General features: G+C 39.7%; 1 protein-coding gene across 1 annotated transcript in view; it reads left to right on the plus strand.

Annotated features, from left to right (window-relative positions):
* Positions 1-21,027, plus strand: part of GRM7 (glutamate metabotropic receptor 7) — a 909,324-nt gene that overhangs the window by 406,187 nt on the left and 482,110 nt on the right. The gene's annotated exons all lie outside the window — the stretch shown is intronic.

Consider the following 21,027-nt stretch of genomic DNA (forward strand, 5'->3'; position numbering starts at 1 on the left):
CATGGACTCAATTTTGGTTGCTTAGGATGGACTTTCAGCCTCCTGACTTAGCATTGTAACAGTCCTTTCTAGGTGACTCCTTTCTCTCAATCTTCAGATGACAGTGAATTCTGGATGTTTATTGAGACACATGAGTACCCTAATGGGATTTCTCAGTAAATTAAGAGCTTGTCTGAATACAGATTCTTATTTTCACAACTATAGGGAGAGTAATGTTAAAATAATTCTGTGTTGAACAAATTTAAAGCTGTTACTGAGTTTTGGTTCTGACTTTTTTTTTTTTTTTGCTTCAGAATCTGATTATGTGTATTGAAATAGAGACTAGAATATATATGTCCTAGTTTAGAATTCTGGAAAACTTTGTAATTGAAGTTAGAGAATTACATTTTGAATTGAGAAAGCACAATTTATTTAATCTGCTTATTTCAGCTTTCCAAGATAAGATTTGTCGTAAGGCTAAAAAGTCTTCCTGACCACTGGCAAGTTCTTCTAAATGGGCACTTTGATTAATTATGATCCTTCCCCTGATTAAACATCAATGACTAATTCTCTAATACAGGGGGAAGGAAGCACTGCTATAATTGCTGGAAAATGTGTGGATAGAATTTGGATAAAAATATAGTTATGATTATGATATCAGATTGTACCAGCTATTGTAATTAAAGTTTCTTAAAGTCTTCCACCTTATTTAATCTGTGCAAGGAGAATAAAAATTTGTAATAGGAGTTTTGAAAGACTCTATGATCTTTTTGTAATTGTACAAACTATAAGCAATAGAGCAATGGGTACTTAATGAATATCCATTATGTGGGAGACATTGTCCTGGAGGCAAGAAAAGTGTGAAATGGCTAGAACTGCTCTATTAAGTTTTCACAAGTATCATGACTTTTGATCAAGTCAGGACCTTCCTTTTACAAAATGACTCCAAACTGCAGTGAGTAAACTGGATGATGGAATTTCCATGGAATTTCTTGGCTGAAGGGAGGCCATCAAATCCACCCCCTTCCCACTATTATTTAATGTCTTCTTAGCTTCAATATTCCTTTTGAGAGACTACCTCATCTTTTCTTGAATACTTCGCACCGTGAGCAATTTATCATATCCTAAAGTGGTTCGTGATATTTTTAAGGATTTTGGAACATGTTAAGTTTTCTTCCTGCAATTTCTCCCTGCGGATCCTAATTTTAGTTTCACCATAGTTTAATATTTGTTACACATTTTTTTTTCAAGTGCCTTTCAATTATTGTTTTAGATGTTCATGGGCTTCCCAGGTGGCTCAAGTGTTAAAGAATCTGCCTGCCAGTGCAGGAGATACAGGAGATATGAGTTTGATCCCTGGATCAGGAAGATCCCTTGGAGTATGAAATGGTAACCCACTCCAGTATTCTTGCTGGGAAATCCCATGGACAGAGGAGCCTGGTGGGCTATAGTCCATGGGGTCGCAAAGGGTCAAACCCAACTGAGCACACAGGCATGTGAATTAGATGTTTATGTGATCCATAATTCAAACATGCATATTGAGTTACCATTTTGCATTTATTGTAAGATTTAGAAGAACAGGCATCATCAGACACTGTGGAGGGGGAGAGTAAATCACACAAGCTCTTTGCAAGGCAGTTCAGCAATATCTATTAAAATTACAACTGCACACACATGATGACCCATAAATTCCACTTCCAGAAGTGTATCCTATAAATGTGCTGTATGTGTGTATATTAGTCACTCAGTAATGTCTGATTCTTTGTGACCCCATAGGCTGTATGTAACCCACCAGGCTCCTCTGTCCACGGAATTCTCCAGGCAAGAATATGGGAGTGGGTTGCAATTCCTTTCTCCAGGGGGTCTTCCCAACCCAGGTTTTGAACCCACTCTCCCACATTGAAGGCATATTCTTTACCATCTGAGCTGTCAGGGAAACCCAAGCATACCATAACAGTTTTAAATGTCTAAAGTAGAAACCCTTATAATAGCTAAAGAACAGGAATCCTGATGCAAATTGCAATGGAATTTAGAAAAATGAAACTATGTCATATTTAATCAGAAGGGGTCGCAAAGAGTTGGACACAACTGAGTGACTGAACTGAACTGAATGCTTTAATAAAGTTTTGAAAAATAAAGTAAGTTTTAGAAATGGAAACCAAATTTGACTTTCTAGCATGCATTCTGAGATTCATCAGAAAATATATACCTGCTTCGTTAGTCGGAGAAGGCAATGGCAACCCACTCCAGTACTCTTGCCTGGAAAATTCCATGGTTGGAGGAGCCTAGTAGGCTGCAGTCCGTGGGGTCACTAAGAGTCGGACACGACTGAGTGACTTCACTTTCACTTTTCACTTTTCACTTTCATGCATTGGAGAAGGAAATGGCAACCCACGCCAGTGTTCTTGCCTGGAGAATCCCAGGGACAGAGGAGCCTGGTGGGCTGCCGTCTATGTGGTCACACAGAGTCGGACGCAACTGAAGCGACTTAGCAGCAGCAGCAGCAGCAGCTTCATTAGTATTAATAATTACCTACAGTCAACTAGTCAAGGCTATGGTTTTTCCAGTGGTCATGTATGGATGTGAGAGCTGGACAGTGAAGAAAGCTGAGCACCGAAGAACTGATACTTTTGAACTGTTGGAGAAGACTCTTGAGAGTCCCTTGGACTGCAAGGAGATCCAACCAGTCCAACATAAAGGGGATCAGTCCTGGGTGTTCATTGGAAGGACTGATCCTAAAGCTGAAACTCCAATACTTTGGCCACCTTATGCGAAGAGCTGACTCACTGAAAAAGACTCTGATGCTGGGAAAGGTTGGGGGCGGGAGGAGACGGGGATGACAGAGAATGAGATGGCTGGATGGCATCACCGACTCGATGGACATGAGTCTGAGTGAACTCCGGGAGTTGGTGATGGACAGGGAGGCCTGGCGTGCTGTGATTCATGGGGTCGCAAAGAGTCGGACGCGACTGAGCGACTGAACTGAACTGAACTGAACAGTAAACTGTGTGTGCGCATGTGCGTACTCAGTCATGGCCAGCTCTTGCGACCTCGTGTACGTAGTCCACCAGCTCCTCTGGCCATGGGATTTCCCAGGCCAGAACACTGAGGCGGGTTGACGTTTCATACTCCAGGGGATCTTCCTGACCCAGGAATCTAACCTACACAGGTCTCTTGCATCTCCTGCATTGACAGGCAGATTCTTTACCACTGTGCCACCTGGGAAGCCCATAATCAACTATACTCCAGTATAAAATTAAAAATGTTAAAAAAAAAAAAAAACTTTTAGTGGATAAAGTGAATTCCGACTGCCTGGTTTGGGTTCCCCTCTCCACCATTTACCATCAGCACCTCTTTTGATGAGTTATTTATGTCTCTGGGCCTCAGGCTCTTAACCAGTAATAACAGTATCCATATCATAGAATCCTTGTATGATTGTGATAAGAGAATGCTCATAAAGTACTTAGCATTGGCCCTAGTCATAAGAACACACTCAATAAAATCATCCTTTAACAAATGTCCATAAATTACACATGTATCAAGTATCTAAGATTGATTCTTTGTATGACACAGTGTGATAACCTTTCTCGGGGGGAAAATACTTTTTTCCACATTTTTTTTTCCTGTCAACACTAAAAGATGATATTTTCTTTATGTTTTGAGGAAATGAAACATTAGGTTACAGACACTCTTTGGTTGCAAAATAGTGCAACCATTGGGATTTTCAAAAAATCCTAAAATAATTATTGAGGGATAATTGTTAACCTAACAGATATGAAAAAGTTTTGTGACCTTTTTCCAGTATATACTGTCCATTAGAAATGATGTTTTGCTTTCCTCTTTAATATTCTTGAAAGGAGTCAGATCAAAGATTCTTTCATTAAACTCTTAGAAGTTTTTTGTTTTTTTTTCAAACCCATCTTAGGCCCAGCCCCTGAAATATGACATTCATCTTTCTGTGTACTGCCTATAACAAGACTGAACTCTTCATAATATTCATTTATGTGACCCTACTCTAGATCCATGTTGATACCTAATTAGTATCTAAGCACCTCCCTTATTAGAATACAATTTTCAGTCTTTAAGTTAGATTACCAGGTTTTAAAGCCTTTCACTTTAAACTGATGCTACCTTGCTTGTTGCTACTAATCAGCTAGGCGGTAAACAGCAGGAACAGCCAGTGCTTTTCTTCCCTTCTATTTAGATGTGGATGTCCTAGGTATTTGTAATAGTCCTTCATGCATTGTGCTTCTGTAATTTTCTGCTCCTATAAATAGTGTTTTTCAGCTCCTAATATGTAAGCCAAGTCCCTCAGTATATTTGAAACAGCATTCTCTGTACACGGGTGGGTACAGACTCTTCTGCTTCTTAAGCTTCTCTGAAGAAATGTTTATGCTAATAACTTGGCCACCACCTACATGGATGGCAGTGCTGGTCAGCACTCCCAGGCTGTCCATGCTGCTCAAGTATTGAGTGGGCTTCATCTCCAGTCCTCAAGGACTGTGACACAGAGTTACACCTGCACATCCAGACATTCGACCTTGGTCACCAAGCAGACCCTTCCCAGCAAAGCACAGTGCATTCCTTGTCTTGCATTTCTATCTTGCTTCTCTGTGTACCACTGTCACAGGAAAGGTGCAAATGCATTCAACTCTCAGTGGAGACATAGCCTATTTTTGAGCTGCTACACAGATAATAGTCATCATTTCTCATCTAGGTGAGAAGAATATACATATAATTTGTTCCTCACCCAGAATTAACTCTATCTGGAGCTCAGAATTTCTTTGAAAGGAAAAATACAACCTACTTAGAAAATATTTGAATGAATCATAGTGCATAAATTAGATCGATACAGCAAAGGCAGCAAGATTTCCTTACTGGGTGCCTAGAATGTGCCACATAGTACTTAGATCTTTTAAAATATCTTGTCTCATTTTATCTTTACTACAGATGTGGATGGATATAAGCATTTTCCTTTTTCAAAAGAAGGAAAAGGAGGAGGTGTGGAGGATTGATTGTAGTTATAATATTTTGTGCCTTCCCCTGGCCTTGCTTCAGGCAATGTGACTTGATAGCAACTCTTATCAAGAGAGAGAATTTTTCCCACTGCTTGAATATGGGCTGCCCTGGTGACCTGCTTTGACCATTAGACTGTGTTGGAAATATAGACAATATGCTAGTTTCCAGTGCTAGCAAGAGGCATTGCCTTCTTTTACTTTCTGTCTTTGAACTCTGCCCAGATGCCTTAGCAGCAAGCTTAGATGGGCCTTTTGGATGAAAAGAAATCCAGTGCTCACTTACTACACTTGTCAGGATATGAGCCAGCCACCCACCAGGCAGATGAGCCGTACCTTTCCTAGAACATCCAGTCCCAGCCTGTTACTCAGCTGATTATAGACCCATGTTCCAGTCCTAAAAGGGCAGCCATGCCCGGCCCAGATTGGCAAACCACACACAGATTCCTGAGCAACAATAAATGCCTGTCGTTTCAAGCCACTTTGCTTTGGGGTGTTCGTTACACAGCAACAGCTCTCTGATTCAGGGAGCTCTCTGATACAGGGAGCTCTCTTTCTTTTATCCTTCCTTCTCAGCCACACAAGGCACCAATGCTGTTAATTTTTAAAAAGGAATAATTAAGGGCTTATTCATGTACAAGCCTGTGAGGACAAAGTTCACTCATTTGGTCATCAGTGAATTTCAGAGAACAGTATTTTATCTCCATTCACATGCAGAGGAGGCTTCTTGCCCCAGTCACTGGGTCACTAGGGTCAGCACTTGAATTTAAGCAGAATCCTGAGGCCCCTAACCTTTCCCTTTTGACCCTTCTCTTGTCCCCAATCCCTTTCTGATGTTGATGTTTAGCAGTAGTCTTAAGAAATCTTCACCTTTAAGTAGTCTTTGCTGGGGATCCCATGGAATGTCTGCTAGACAGTTACTCTTTTTCTGTCCTTTGCAATTTGAGGCCACTCCAGGTGGTAGGGGGAAAAAAACCAAAACATAAAACCCCATTTCTTCTCTTCAAAATCCACCCCTACAGTATTAAAGGATATATTGCTCACACTACAGAAGTGGATCAAAATGATGTCCAACACAGCATTCTTCAAATTGTGTGGAAAGTTTCTTTTTCTAGGTGTGGAAGTTTGCTCCTATGTAAAATATCAATATGATTAATCCTACTTTTGACTGATTATAAGTATGAAATGAATAACTTTCATCTGGCATGTAGCCCAGTATCCAAAATATGATAGGTTCTGAGTAAGGGAAATTTCTCCTATCACTGTTCCTTCTCAGTTTAGTTCAGTCACTTAGTCATGTCCCACTCGTTGCAACCCCGTGGACTGTAACATTCCAGGCCTCCCTGTCCATCACCAGCTCCCAGAGCCTGCTCAAACTCAACGTCCATTGAGTTGGTGATGCCATCCAACAATCTCATCCTCTGTTGTCCCCTTCTCCTGCTGCCTTCAATCTTTCCCAACATCAGAGTCTCTTCCAGTGAGTCAGTTCTTCTCATCAGGTGGCCAAAGTATTGGAGCTTCAGCTTTAGCATCATTCCTTCCAATGAATACTCAGGACTGATTTCCTTTAGGATTGACTAGTTTGATCTCCTTGTAATCCAAGGGCCTTTCAAGAGTCTAAACCAACACCAAATGTCAAAAGCATCAGTTCTTCGATGCTCAGCTTTCTTGATGGTCCAACTCTCATATCCATACATGGCTGCTGGAAAAACCATAGCTTTGACTGGATGGACCTTTGTTGGCAAAGTAATGTCTCTGCTTTTTAGTATGCTGTCTAGGTTGGTCATAGCTTTTCTTCCAAGGAGCAAGCACCTTTTAATTTCATGGCTGCAGTCACCATCTGCAGTGATTTTGGAGCCCAAGAAAATGAAGTCTCTCACTGTTTACATTGTTTCCTTGTCTGTTTGCCATGAAGTGATGGGACCAGATGCCATGATCTTAGTTTTCTGAATATTGAGTTTTAAGCCAACTTTTTCACTCTCCTCTTTCACTTTCATCAAGAGGCTCTTTAGTTCTTCTTCACTTTCTGCCATAAGGGTGGTGTCATCTGCATATCTGAGGTTTGATATTTCTCCCAGCAATCTTGATTCCAGCTTGTGCTTCTACCACCCTGGCATTTTGCATGATGTACTCTGCATATAAATTAAATAAGCAGGGTGGCAATATATAGCCTTGACATACTCTTTTCTCAATTTGGAACCAGTCTATTGTTCCATGTCCCATTCGAACTGTTGCTTCTTGACCTGAGTACAGATTTCTCAGGAGGCAGGTACAGTGTCTGGTATTCCCATCTGTTTAAGAATTTTCCACAGTTTGTTGCGATCCACACAGTCAAGGCTTTGGTGTAGGCAATAAAGCAGAAGTAGATGTCTTTCTGGAACTCTCTTGCTTTTTCTATGATCCAGTGGATATTTTCAATTTGATCTCTGGTTCCTCTGCCTTTTCTTAATCCAGCTTGAACAGCTGGAAGTTCTCAGATCACGTACTGTTGAAGCCTAGCTTGGAGAAATTTGAGCATTAATTTGCTAGTGTGTGAGATGAGTACAATTGTGCAGCAGTTTGAACATTCTTTGACATTGCCTTTCTTTGGGATTGGAATGAAAACTGACCTTTTCCAGTCCTGTGGCCACTGCTGAGTTCTCTACATATGCTGGCATGTCAAGTGCAGCACTTCCACAGCATCATCTTTTAGGATTTGAAATAGCTCAGTTGGAATTCCATCACCTCCGCTAGCTTTGTTTGTGGTTATGCTTCCTAAGGCCCACTTGACTTCACACTCCAGGATGTCTGGTGAGTGATCACACCATCGTGGTTATCTGGGTCATGAAGATCTTTTTGATATAGTTCTTCTGTGTATTCTTGCCACCTCTTCTTAATATCTTCTCCTTCTGTTAGGTCCATACCATTCCTTTATTGTGCCCATCTTTGCATGAAATATTCCCTTCGTATCTCTAATTTTCTTGAAAAGATCTCTAGTCTTACCCAGTCTGTTGTTTTCCTCTATTTCTTTGCACTGATCACTTAGGAAGGCTTTCTTATCTCTCCTTGCTATTCTCATACCTGTCCAAATTTAAGTGAAGCAATGATATGAATAGGAGTTTGTGTGGGCAGACTTTATCTCAAAGGGTCACACAACTTCTGTAACAGCTACTGGCGTGTGCTGTTGCAGTGTAAACATAGCCATGGTTGATATATAAATGAATGGATGTTGCTGTGCCAAGAAAATGTTATATACAGAATCCAGACAATACTCTGTGGGCCATAGTTTGCTGAAGTCCTGATCTGAAGTCTGTGATACTGTTTTGTATCAGTTCTGCCTTTATTTTGGCTTTTTCTGCTTTGGCTTGATTCTAGGTTTTGTGGAGTTCAACAGAGGCAGAACCTTCCTGAGACTTAACCCTCTAGGTTAATTTCTACTCTCGGAGTCTCCTTTCCAAGCCCTTGAATTTTCTATGAACATCCTCCTAAATATCCATAACTCACACCACCATCTCTTAAGAACATAATTTCTGACCCTGGGCACTGTAGGTAGAGGAGGACCTTTTTGTTCTTTTAATCTAGAGAATTTTCCTGAGGACTCCCAAGAGATACTGTTCATTTCCTGAGAGCAAGAAACACAGGGGTTAAGGCTTTGTGCTATTTCTTTCAGCATGAGGGTTTCTCTCAAGGCTTCAATTCAGAAGTTAGTTCTGCCCTTCTTCTGAAATCAGAGCATCACACACTGTACCAAGTAGCCTGACTGTAACTTTTGATCACATTTTCAATTACTTTTTGCTGCAAGCAATCACCCAGATTTTAACAAGCATCCTGAAATAAAGACACTCTATCATTTTATCAATTAATTCTCCATACCCTGCTAGAGATAGTGCCTAATAAGAGCAGATATCCACTCTTCCCAGTGGATTTCCATCAAACATCTGTGAGTTAGAAGGGGCAGCAGTCTTTCAGCATGGGTTTTTTTTTGTTGGTGGTGGTGAGTTTTTCATTCTAGTTTGACAATCTCTTAGAGACAGCAGAGGCAGATCTTGGTGGTATGGAACTGAAACTTAGTTCTGGTGGTGGGAGGCCTCATAAAATAAATGCTGATAGTGGTATAGACACAGATATAAAATAAGGTGAAGGACCTTGCAAGGAGCTGTGTTAGTGAGAAGCCCTGCATTGAAGGTTCATTAACTTTGCATTGCATCATGGTCATTGAGGGGGATATTAGAAATCTATGGATCTAGGGCAGAGGTCACAGTCTCTGATGTTTGGATGGACTGAACAGGTGATATAAGACAGTGAAGTGAGTTCAGTGCATGCACATTCATGGGGGGAGCGGTAGGGCTCTGACACGGTATAGAGGACAAACCTTTTCTAAATAAGGGGGCTGCTATTCCTCTTCAGGGCTTCCTTAGTGGCTCAGTGGTAAGGAATACACCTGCCAATGCAGGAGACACAGGGGATGCAGGTTCAACCCCTGGGTTGGGAGGATTCCCCTGGAGAAGGAAGTGCCCACCCACTCCAGTATTCTTGCCTGGGAAATCCCACGGACACAGGAGCCTGCGGGCTACAGTCTGTCTATGGGATCACAAAAGATTTGGACACAACTTAGCAACTAAACAATGACAAAAATTTCCCTTCAGCTGATTGTGGCCATGCAAGCCCTCTACTGCCACATCCTGAAATTTTTTAAAGCATCTAGACATATTTTTTAATTAAATTTTTAAATCGAAGTACAGTTGCTTTATGATGTTATTAGTTTCTGCTGTACAGCAAAGTGAATCAGCTATCAGTTCAGTTCAGTTGCTCGGTCATATCCGAATCTTTGAGACTCCATGGACTGCAGTATGCCAGGCTTCCCGGTCCATCACCAACTCCCGGAATTTGCTCAAACTCATGTCCATCGAGTCAGTGATGCCATCCAACCGTCTCATCCTCTGTTGTCCCCTGTTGTCCCCTTCTCCTCCTGGCTTCAGTCTTGAAGACTGAAGAATGATTGAAGGCAGAATCAGCTATCAGTCAGTTCAGTTCAGTCGCTCAGTCATGACCGACTCTCCGCGACCCCATGAATCACAGCACGCCAGGCCTCCCTGTCCATCACCAACTCCTGGAGTTCACTCAAACCATGTCCATCGAGTCAGTGATGCCATCCAGCCATCTCATTCTCTGTCGTCCCCTTCTCCCACCCCCAATCCTTCCCAGCTTCAGAGTCTTTTCCAGTGAGTCAACTCATCGCATGAGGTGGCCAAAGTATTGGAGTTTCAGCTTTAGCATCAGTAAATCCATGCATGTTTAGATTTCCTTTCCGTTTAGGTCACTATAGTGCAGAGTAGGGTTCCCTGTGCTATACAGTAGGTTCTCATTAGTTACATATTTTATGCATAGTATCAGTAGTGTGTATATGTCAGTCCCCATCTCCCACTTCATCCCACCCCTTCTTCCCCCTTTCGTATCCATTACGTTTTTTCTCTACTCCTGTGTCTCTCTTTCTGCTTTGCAGATAAGTTCATCTGGAACATTTCTGTAAATTCCATGTATAAACAATAATGTACAATATATGTTTTGCTCTTTCTGACTTCACTCTGTATGATAGACTCTTGGTTCATCCTCATCTCTGCAAGTGACACAGATTTGTTGCTTTGTGTGGATGAGTAATATTCCATTGTCTACATGTTCCATATCTTCTTTATCAATTCCTCTGTTGATGGACATTTAGGTTATTGTTTTTAAATCTTAAAGCTCCCAATTTTAAAATGCACCCAATAAATATATCTGTTGGGAGTAAATTTAACCTACTGATTTATAGTCTCCAACCTCAAAAATATTTTTTTATTTACAAGAAGACATTGCAGTAGTTTGAAATATGGATGATGGAATTATATATAATAATTAATTATATGTAACTATTAATATATGGTTAAATGTTGGCATATACAGAAGATCTAGTTTGTAAGAAGGACAATATATCTCACTCAGCTATCAAACCTGAAATACCTAAGTCTCCCGCTTCTGGCATTGATACAGGATGTTAAAAAAATAAAAAGTGTTTTACCTTTTCCATTACTCTTCTAGGAAACTTCAGTCTCATCTCTTACTGCTTATTCCTTCCTTCATTCTTTCTCAAATGGGTCTTAGCACAGTGTCTGGCACATAAGTAATCAGTATATGGTTATTGAACTCATTAAAATGTAGTTCAGCCAGAGTGTGCTTAATGTTGACTTTCCTTATTTGATTTCAAGTTTGAGAGGACCTTAATCAATGAATGATATAGCACATGACTTCATTTGATCAGAAAGGTTTGCTTTGATTTCTGTGTGGCGTGAATGAAGGTATCTATATTAATTACAAACATGAATAATAATAATAGTACTGTCAATAATAATTGTGATTATAATAATTGTTTATGCTTATATATGTGTCATGCACTATTTGAATGATTTACACATATCAATTAATGGAATACTCATAATTGGCATTATTGGTTACCTATACGATAAGATTACCTATACGATAAGGTTACCTATACAATAACTACCTATATAGGAAGTTGCTTTTTCAAGTTTAATTTAGGAATTTTAAAAACTGTGAAATTATTGAATAAGACCATCCCATAAGCCTGAGATAAAACAAGCAAAAGGAAAACTTAAAGGCAAAGCTATTTACTTTTGTGTTAAATATACTCAATCAAGATAGATTATTTACCTACTGTGAGCTGGATGCTGGGATAAATACCAGACTACGGAGTTTGGTGAGCTGGTTATTGAAGGTGTAAGCAGATCTTGAATTTCTAAAGTTGTTCCAGTCTTCTGTCAGTATGAAAAATGGGAGATGTAGGAAGCTGGTGGTACTTCAGATTTGCCAGCTGAGTAAGTCACATGGCTTCTCTGACCAGCTTTCCAGGGCACCTCTCCTGATTTCTGTGTAGGCACAGATGCGTGTGCTACATGTTAGAACATTTCCGAGATCTGTCGGCTTTTAAGGGTCCCAGCTCTGTCATCATACCTTTGGGAACAAGTTTCTCAGCAGTGCTGGCTTACAGCAGCAATCACTATGCCTGTTGTTTGTTTGTTTTTTTCCTAAATCCCCCACTGAAATCCCTAGATTTACTTATGGAACTTTTTTATAGCTTCAGTGTAATGGGATGGAAACAACGTCCTTATTTCTGAGAAAAGTGAACAGGCAGTGGTACCACCGGCTGAGCTGTTATAACCCCTTTTTGTGCTTGATCTTTTTATCTGATTCCCTGCTGGATATATCTTAGCATCAGAAGAAGATTAAACAAAGATGTCAACTTAAATAATGATTCTCTGACTGGCTAGAGCTAAACGGTCCAGAGAAATAGGACATGCTGTTTACTTCCCAAGGAACCCCTCTGTTCACAATACGGGATCTCTTACAGGGTGCGTGGTGGAGGGTAAAGTGGCCAGAGAACCTATGTAGGTCATCAGAAAATGATCAGATTGAGAATGGCCCTTCTCATCTTTAAAATGACAGAGTTGAGTTAGCATATAGGTTAAAATCTCTTCCCACATCATACAGTGGGTCTTTCTCCATGAAATTTGATATGACCACCTTCAAACTATGCCTTGCCCTGTGTAGTAGACTATTTGAATGCTGTTGCCTTTATTTTTGCAATTGTTTTACACATGGTAATGCAATTATTTAAAAAATGATGAGTATTATTCAAATGATGGAAACCTTAGTGTTCACTGCGCTTTAGACTGAGTATCTACCTTTGGCAAGTTTAAGACTTTGGGATGTAGGATTTTCTCAGACCTGGACTCTGCCACAGATCATGTAGGTTTAGCTGAAGGACATTGTTACATTTTAGAATTATTTTTCTTCAAACTCATCTCTAGTCCCCCTGAGTGTTCCAGGGTTGTGCATTAAATGTCTTTCCATTTGTTAATTATGCCTTTTAATTTGTTTCTTTTAGGGTTGACATGACCCCTTTCCCTTCATGCTTGTACAATATATGTTCAGACTTTGCCCTTGAAATTTTGCAGACAGAGCTGACAATGTGAAGTCATAAAATGGTATAGATTTAAAATCCATTAAAGATCTCTTTCTCATTTTTCATATAAAAGTGAAGTTAGATATACTAAATGCTTAAGGCAGTGCTTTACAAACATTTTCATAGTAGTGTACAGATAGAAGATAATGATATGCATATGACAAAACTGAATAGCCTGTTAAGACTATTATTGGCTAAAACTGACCAGCCCAGGGCCTCCAGTGACTGAAAGTCTTTTCTGGCCTTCCTAAAGGTGGAAAGATTAATATTAAGCATAGTTTACACTCATTTATGACACATTTCATAATACATTGGTCTTCCCTGGTGGCTCAGATGGTAAAGAATCTGTTTACAATGCAGGAGACCTGGGTTTGATCCTTTAGTCAGGAAGATCCCCTGGAGAAGGGAATGACAACCCACCCAGTTTTCTTGCCTGGAGAATCCCATGGACAGAGGAGATGATGACCTGCAGTAAATGGGATCACAAAGAGTTGGACATGACTGAGCAACTAACACTTCATTGTGTATCATTCACAAAGCTCTGACCTAAATTCACCTGGTAACAGAGCTACCAGTAGGTTAGTCTTTATTGGCTTAGGTTAAAATGGCATTTATTGCCTCATACCGGAGAAGGCGATGGCACCCCACTCCAGTACTCTTGCCTGGAAAATCCCATGGACGGAGGAGCCTGGTGGGCTGCAGTCCATGGGGTCACGAAGAGTCGGACACGACTGAGCAACTTCACTTTCACTTTTCACTTTCGTGCATTGGAGAAGGAAATGGCTACCCACTCTAGTGTTCTTGCCTGGAGAATCCCAGGGACGGGGGAGCCTGGTGGGCTGCCGTCTATGGGGTCACAGAGTCAGACATGACTGAAGCGGCTTAGCAGCAGCAGCAGCAGTGCCTCATGCAACATAGATCAAGTTGAGACTTGTGCTGTGTATCCAGCTTCCCTTGGAACATCTTTAGTCCCGAACTGCACTGGTTCCTGTCTAGTGTGCCAGCCGTCTGTTGGCTGTATTCTCAGGAGGTCAACAGTGTCCTGATGGCAGCAAAGTGGCATCAGCAGTTCCAGACTTTCCAGACTCTTAGGTTAAACTTCCACAAGAATGAGAAGCTCCTTCCCAGAATTCCTATAGAAAATCTCACATCTCATTGGTTCTGAATGGAACATGAGCCCAGCCTTAAATCAGCCATTGTGCTCAGAAAGTGACTGACTGCCTTTTGAGACAGTGTGAGCCTGACTCAAATGGGAGAAACGCAATTTTGCAAAGCAAAACTGCAGTGCCCCAAAGAAGGAGAAGTGGATGGTTGGTAAAAATAGAAGATATTCTCTGTAGTCTGAAACCTTGATTTTCAGATTTCTTTATCACTTAAATTTTGTATTATAGTCAGGAGAAATACAAAACAATTAAAATGACTAAATGGAAACCTAGAACTGAAAAATTCAATATTTAAAGTCATCAGTTTATTAGATGAGATTAGCAGAATGTTGGACTTAATAGATCTTTTGTTCAATGAGCTTTAAAAAGGCAAACAGGAATCAACTAATGGAAGCCCAAATGATTGGGAAAAAAAAACAGCTGAGCAAAACCTTAAAAAGCTATGAGATAATATCCAGTTGCATAACATATATCTGTTTAGATTTACAAAATTGGAGGAGAGAGAAAAAGAGGTTGAAGATATATCAAAATAAATAATGCCAAAGATGTTTTAAAGTGAAGAAAATAATACCTTCCATATCAAAGACTCTTACTGATCCTCAAGCAGGATAAGAAGAAGAAAATCATATCTAAGCATATCATGATCACTTGCTGAAAACCAAAGAAAAGGACATATTGAAAGTAGGCAGAGAGAGAGAAGAGAGACATGAGAAGAAAAAAAATAATAGGAAGACATGATCAGCGATGCCTGACTTCTTGTGAGGAATAATAAAACATCCTTAAAATGTTGAATTGGAAATAAAATAAAAAAATGTAAGAAAACCCATAAACCTTGAATTCCTAGATCCAGAAGAAATATCTGTGATGGTTAATTTTATGTGTCAAGTTGACTGGGCTAAGGGATGCTCAGAATACTGATAAAATGTGATTTCTGGGTGTGACCCTGAGGGTTTTCTGGAAGATACTAGCATTTGGAACGGGAGACTGAGTAATGGGGACAACCCTGAGCGTTGCAGGTGGGCATCACACAATTCCATGAGCACCCAGAAAGAACACAGAATTGGGAGAGGGCACTATGCTCCCTTCGTGATCTGAAGTATCCATCTTCTTTCCTCAAAAATTGGTGCTCATGCTTCTGAGTTCTTTGAACTTGAACTGGGACTTTAAACTATTGGCCTCACTAGGTCCTCAAGCCTTTGGACTTGAGCTGGGCTCCCCTGGTTCTCAGGACTACAGGTTGGGATTAGAATTCCAACACCAGCTTTTTCTGGGCCTCCAGTTCACAGATGACAGGTGATGGAATTTCTTAGCTTCCATAACTGCATGAGCCAGTCCGTCATAATGTCTCATATATGTACACATATCTTGCTGATCTGTTTCTCTGGAGGACCCTGGCTAATACAGTGTACTTCAAGAATGAACATGGAACTTGAAGAATTAATCTCAACAAACTTGCGCTGGAGGAAATGACAGAGGAAATTCTATAAGCATTAGGAGAATAATGCCTAATAGAAATTTTGATCTTTGGAAAGGATTGAAGAACACTAGGAATATAAACAGTGATAGAAATTATGAATATCTTCTATTCATAAATTCTTTACAATTAATTATTGAAAATAAAAATGATAGCAGTTGTTTAGGGGCTTCTGATGTATGGACAAATACAAATTGCAGTGGTAGTAAATTGTTCACTTCTGAGTTTCTTAAATTGTTAGTGTCCTCTGAAATAACATCAAAATAATAAACTACTTAGTAATAAATTGAACACATTGTGTGTGTGATTTTTACCCTGAAGATTTCAAACATTGCTGAAAGAAATGGAAGAAACTATAAATGACTGGGGAAATTGAAGTCACTCATTGTTAGAAAGACTTAATATTGTTCATGTGCCTTCGAATGCATTTTAAGTAAAATCCTTTTTCCTTCTGTGTTAGAACCTAAATTTGTTCTCAGAACAGAGCATGTATCTAACTACAATGAAACTTTATTAGAAATACAAACAATTATGAGATTTCTGCAGTTTTCTGGCTCTTCTCCCTTAGAAATGTGAAAGAGTTGAAGCACCAGTGATGTGATAATTGTGAAAGTGAAAGTGTTGGTTGCTCAGTTGTGTTTGACTCTTTGTGACCCCATGAACTGTAGCCTATCAGGTTCCTCTGTCCATGGAATTCTCCAGGCAGGAATACTGGAGTGGGTTGCCATTTCCGCCTCCAGGGGATCTTCCCAACTCAGGGCTCCAATCCAGGTCTCCTGCATTGCAGGCAGATTCTTTACCATCTGAGCCACCAGGGACTGTTTTTGATAATTGTAACCCCAAGCAATTAGCTTATTGCCTCTACCCGAGAAGTATTATAAATTACTGGAGGAAAGCCTTAACTTTGGGCTTCATTTAGTGAGGTGGCATATCTCTGAAAGGAGCCCTAGATACTGTGCCTATGAAGTTATTACAAGAGACATTAGCTCCTATGTGCTTAGAGCTTCTAAGGAAAGTGAACCTCACGTCCACAGTGGGGATTGTGTCTCCTTTCACCCCAGCTGTCATCACTTTGTAGATCAAAGACAGTCGTTCCTGGATGGCTATTTAAATAGACATTACGTTCTCCTTTGAACAGAACTATACCCGGCTGATAAGTTCTTATCTGATCTAAATCCTTTCTCGTAGACTGGTAACAGGTGTGACCAGTTTGGACCATGTGAGTCTGAATGAGACACGAATGTGACAATAAATTGCTTCCTGGTAGATATCACTGTCAATTTTCTAGTCATCTATAGATTCAGTGCAATCCCAGTTGAATTCCCAGAAGGACTTTCTTGTGCAGAGGTTGTAAAACTGATTCTACAGTTTATATAAAAATGCTAGTAGACTACAACAGCCAGTAGCCAAAACATTCCTAACAAGGGAAAATATTCTTGGAGGATTTACAATCCCATATATGAAGACCTATTATAAAGCTACAGTAATCGAGAGACTATCACATTGACATACAGATAGAAAAAGAGATCAATGTAATAGACTCCAGAAATTGCCATTACTCATATATGTCAATAGATTTTCTACAAAGGCCCCAAGATAGGTCAGTAGGGTTAGGAAAGCCTTTTCAACATATATTGCTTGAAAAACTATATATCTCTCTATATTTTTTAAATGATCTTCAACTCTTAACCTCTCAACATACATAAAAATTAAACAGAAGCAAAAACTGTAAAACTATTAAGCTCTTTGAAACAAGAAAAAACACGTAATAGTATACATACATAACCTTAGGGTAAGCAAATATTTCTTAGGATCTAAAAAACACTAATTGTAAAAGAAAAGAAAGTATAGATAAATTTGCCTTTGTCAAAGCTGAAAGTTCTGATCAGCAGAAAGGCGAATCACAAATTAAGAGGAAATCTTATGTATAAATATCTTGTATATATTGTGTCTTAGGAAGAAAAAAAAGCCTGCAAATCAATAATAAAAAAGGACATAATCCAGAGAAAAGTTTGAAGACTTAATGAAAACTTCACAAAAGAAAATATGCAAAAGGGAAATAAGCATGTGAAAAGCACGCGCAACGTCATTATCATCAGGGGAAGGCCAGTAAAACTGTGTGAGATGCCACCTTGCTACCACCAACATGGCTAATAGTAAAACTAATACTAAAAACCGTTCTGAAAATATAAAAGTGGAACACTCATGTATATCTGGTGGGGATATAAAATGGTACAGCTGTGTTAGAAATATGTTTGGCACTTTCTTTCAAAGTTAAATACCTGGTCTATAACCCAGCTGTGTCACTGTTGGTTTATGATTTTACAAAAAAAAAAGAAAGCCTGTGTTCACTTAAAGACTTAAACATAGATGCTGCTAGCTGGTTTACTCGTAATCATCAAAATTAGATGTTACTCAAATGTTCATTAAGAAAAACAGGACAGTAAAGATCGTGCTATACTCGTACACGGAAATAATATTTAGCAGTAGAAAGGAACAGACTCCCAATATATACATCCAGATGGATGGATCTTGAAAACCTGTGGGATAAAGGAGGTCAGATACAGTAAAGGCATACTGAATAATTTCACTTCTATGACATTCCTGAACAGTGAAACCCAAAATGTGGTGATTAAACTTGGGATAATACCTGACTTTGGAGGAGGAAGTGGATTTAAAGATGGTTTGGGAGATTGATAGAAATGCTCTTGGGCTTGATTATGTTTGTCAAAACCTGTTGAAAGTTAAAATTAAAAAAAAATTCTTTACATTACATAACATGGAAATCATTCAATTAAAAAGAGCTTTTTGGATGTATAATTAACCAGTAAGGTTAATTTTATCCAACATAATAAGGGGGTTTTGAGTTCTGGATCCATATTAAATGATTTTAGTTTCAAATGTGTTACTTTTTATAGGGTGAAGGCTTTGACCAGTGATAAAAAATGATCTATGCTTCACATATACTGTGTGTAAATTAACTACATAAGATATTTATTTTGAAGGTCAAATAAGATAAGGTGTATTTAGTGCCTAGGGCATAGGAGGTCATCAGTACAGACAACTTTGTTCCTCTTTTTGCTTTTATCACCTTTATTATCATAAATAAGTGAAGATCAGAAGGAGAACACAATAGTTTATTAAGCACTAAATGATTTAAAAATCTAGGAGACAAATATATAGGTAGAGATAAAAAGAGACAGAGATACAGATACTTAAATAAATGTCAGTCTAGGTGTTTGCTCTGGAATTCACAGCTGGTCTTCTACAAGTCTGTGAAGTGACTTTAAGAAATTAAATGTTAAGTGCATGTGTGTATTGATACGTGCTTTTGCAGAGATAGAACTTCCATAACTTTCTTGAAATTTTCAAAGAGGTTTTGTGACCTCCACTAAAAGATAAATTGTATGTATTCATGGAATTACCTGTCATTAGGTTATTTTATTCCAAGCAGTTATAAACATTAATTTTATATTTGTGTATAACCGATTCCCAGTGCTGTGACAGTTTCAGATGCACTGCAGAGTGACTCAGCCATGCACATACATGTATCCATTCTCCCCCAAACTCCCTTCCCATCCAGGCTGCCACATGACACTGAGCAGAGTTCCCTGTGCTGTACAGTAGATCCTTGTTGATGATCCATTTTAAATACAGCAGTGTTGTTCAAGCAGGTTTTAGAAAAGGCAGAGGCACCAGAGATCAAATTGCCAACATCCGCTGGATCATGGAGAAAGAAAGAGAGTTCCAGAAAAACATCTATTTCTGCTTCATTGACTATGCCAAAGCCTTTGACTGTGTGGATCACAGTAAACTGTGGAACATTCTGAAAGAGATGGGAATACCAGACCACCTGACCTGCCTCTTGAGAAACTTGTATGTAGGTCAGGAAGCAACAGTCAGAACTGGACATGGAACAACAGACTGGTTCCAAATAGGAAAAGGAGTACGTCAAGGCTGTATATTGTCACCTTGCTTATTTAACTTATATGCAGAGTACATCATGAGGAACGCTGGGCTGGAAGAAGCACAAGCTGGAATCAAGATTGCTGGGAGAAATATCAATAACCTCAGATATGCAGATGACACTACCCTTATGGCTGAAAGTGAAGAGGAACTCAAAAGCCTCTTGAGGAAAGTGAAAGAGGAGAGTGAAAAGGTTGGCTTGAAGCTCAACATTCAGAAAACAAAGATCATGGCATCTGGTCCCATCACTTCATGGGAAATAGATGGGGAAACAGTGGAAACAGTGTCAGACTTTATTTTTTTGGTCTTCAAAATCACTGCGGATGCTGATTGCAGCCATGAAATTAAAAGACACTTACTCCTGGGAAGGAAAGTTATGGCCAACCTAGATAGCATACTAAAAAGCAGAGACATTACTTTGCCAACCAAGGTCCGTCTAGTCAAGGCTATGGTTTTTCCCATGGTCGTGTATGGATGTGAGAGTTGGACTGTGAAGAAAGCTGATTGCCGAAGAATTGATGCTTTTGAACTGTGGTGCTGGAGAAGACTCTTGAGAGTCCCTTGGACTGCAAGGAGATCCAACCAGTCCATTCTAAAGGAGATCAGTCCTGGGTGTTCATTGGAAGGACTGATGCTGAAGCTGAAACTGCAATACTTTGGCCACCTCATGCGACGAGTTGACTCACTGGAAAAGACTCTGATGCTGGGAAAGGTTGGGAGCGGGAGGAGAAGGGGACGACCGAGAATGAGATGGCTGGATGGCATCATCAACTCTGTGGACATGAGTTTGAGTGAACTCTGGGAGTTGGTGATGGACAGGGAGGCCTGGCGTGCTGTGATTCATGGGGTCGCGGAGAGTCGGACACGACTGAGTGACTGAACTGAACTGAACTGAACTGAACTGTGTGTACATGTTGATGTCAAACTCCCTAACTGTCCCTTTCCCCCAGCCTTCTTGAAAATAAAGGCAGAAAGACTCTGGAGAATAACAGTTAGTTTGTCATCTGCGGACCTCCTCATGTATGTTTCTTGGGCTCCATTTAGCTTTTACAATTACACATCATTTCTTGGCGTGAAGGTCAATGAGCAGGGAGAGAGAAAGGTATTTCAATATTATTATGGGCAGAATAATCCTATGTGTTATCAGCCACATACATATAGACAATTAGAAAGTGTGGGTAGGGGACATTTTTGAATGCTTATCTTCAAATCCATAGTGCTTTATGATATTAAAACTTAAATATGGTTTAATAAAATAGAATCCAATTCTGATAAGGGAAATATATATAGATTTAAAGGCAGAAAAGAGCATGACTGAACATATCACTTCTTAATCACCAAAATTAAAAGCATTGTTACAGACAAGTCACCACATTAGAACGTGGTTGCTTCCTCCTGAATTTTCCATGTGAAAAATCTGTGGAAATACTCAAG

Source organism: Moschus berezovskii, chromosome 24 (genome assembly GCF_049115385.1).
Source record: "Moschus berezovskii isolate FMDL1 chromosome 24, NW_MosBer_1.0, whole genome shotgun sequence".
In the NCBI taxonomy this organism is placed as follows: domain Eukaryota; kingdom Metazoa; phylum Chordata; class Mammalia; order Artiodactyla; family Moschidae; genus Moschus; species Moschus berezovskii.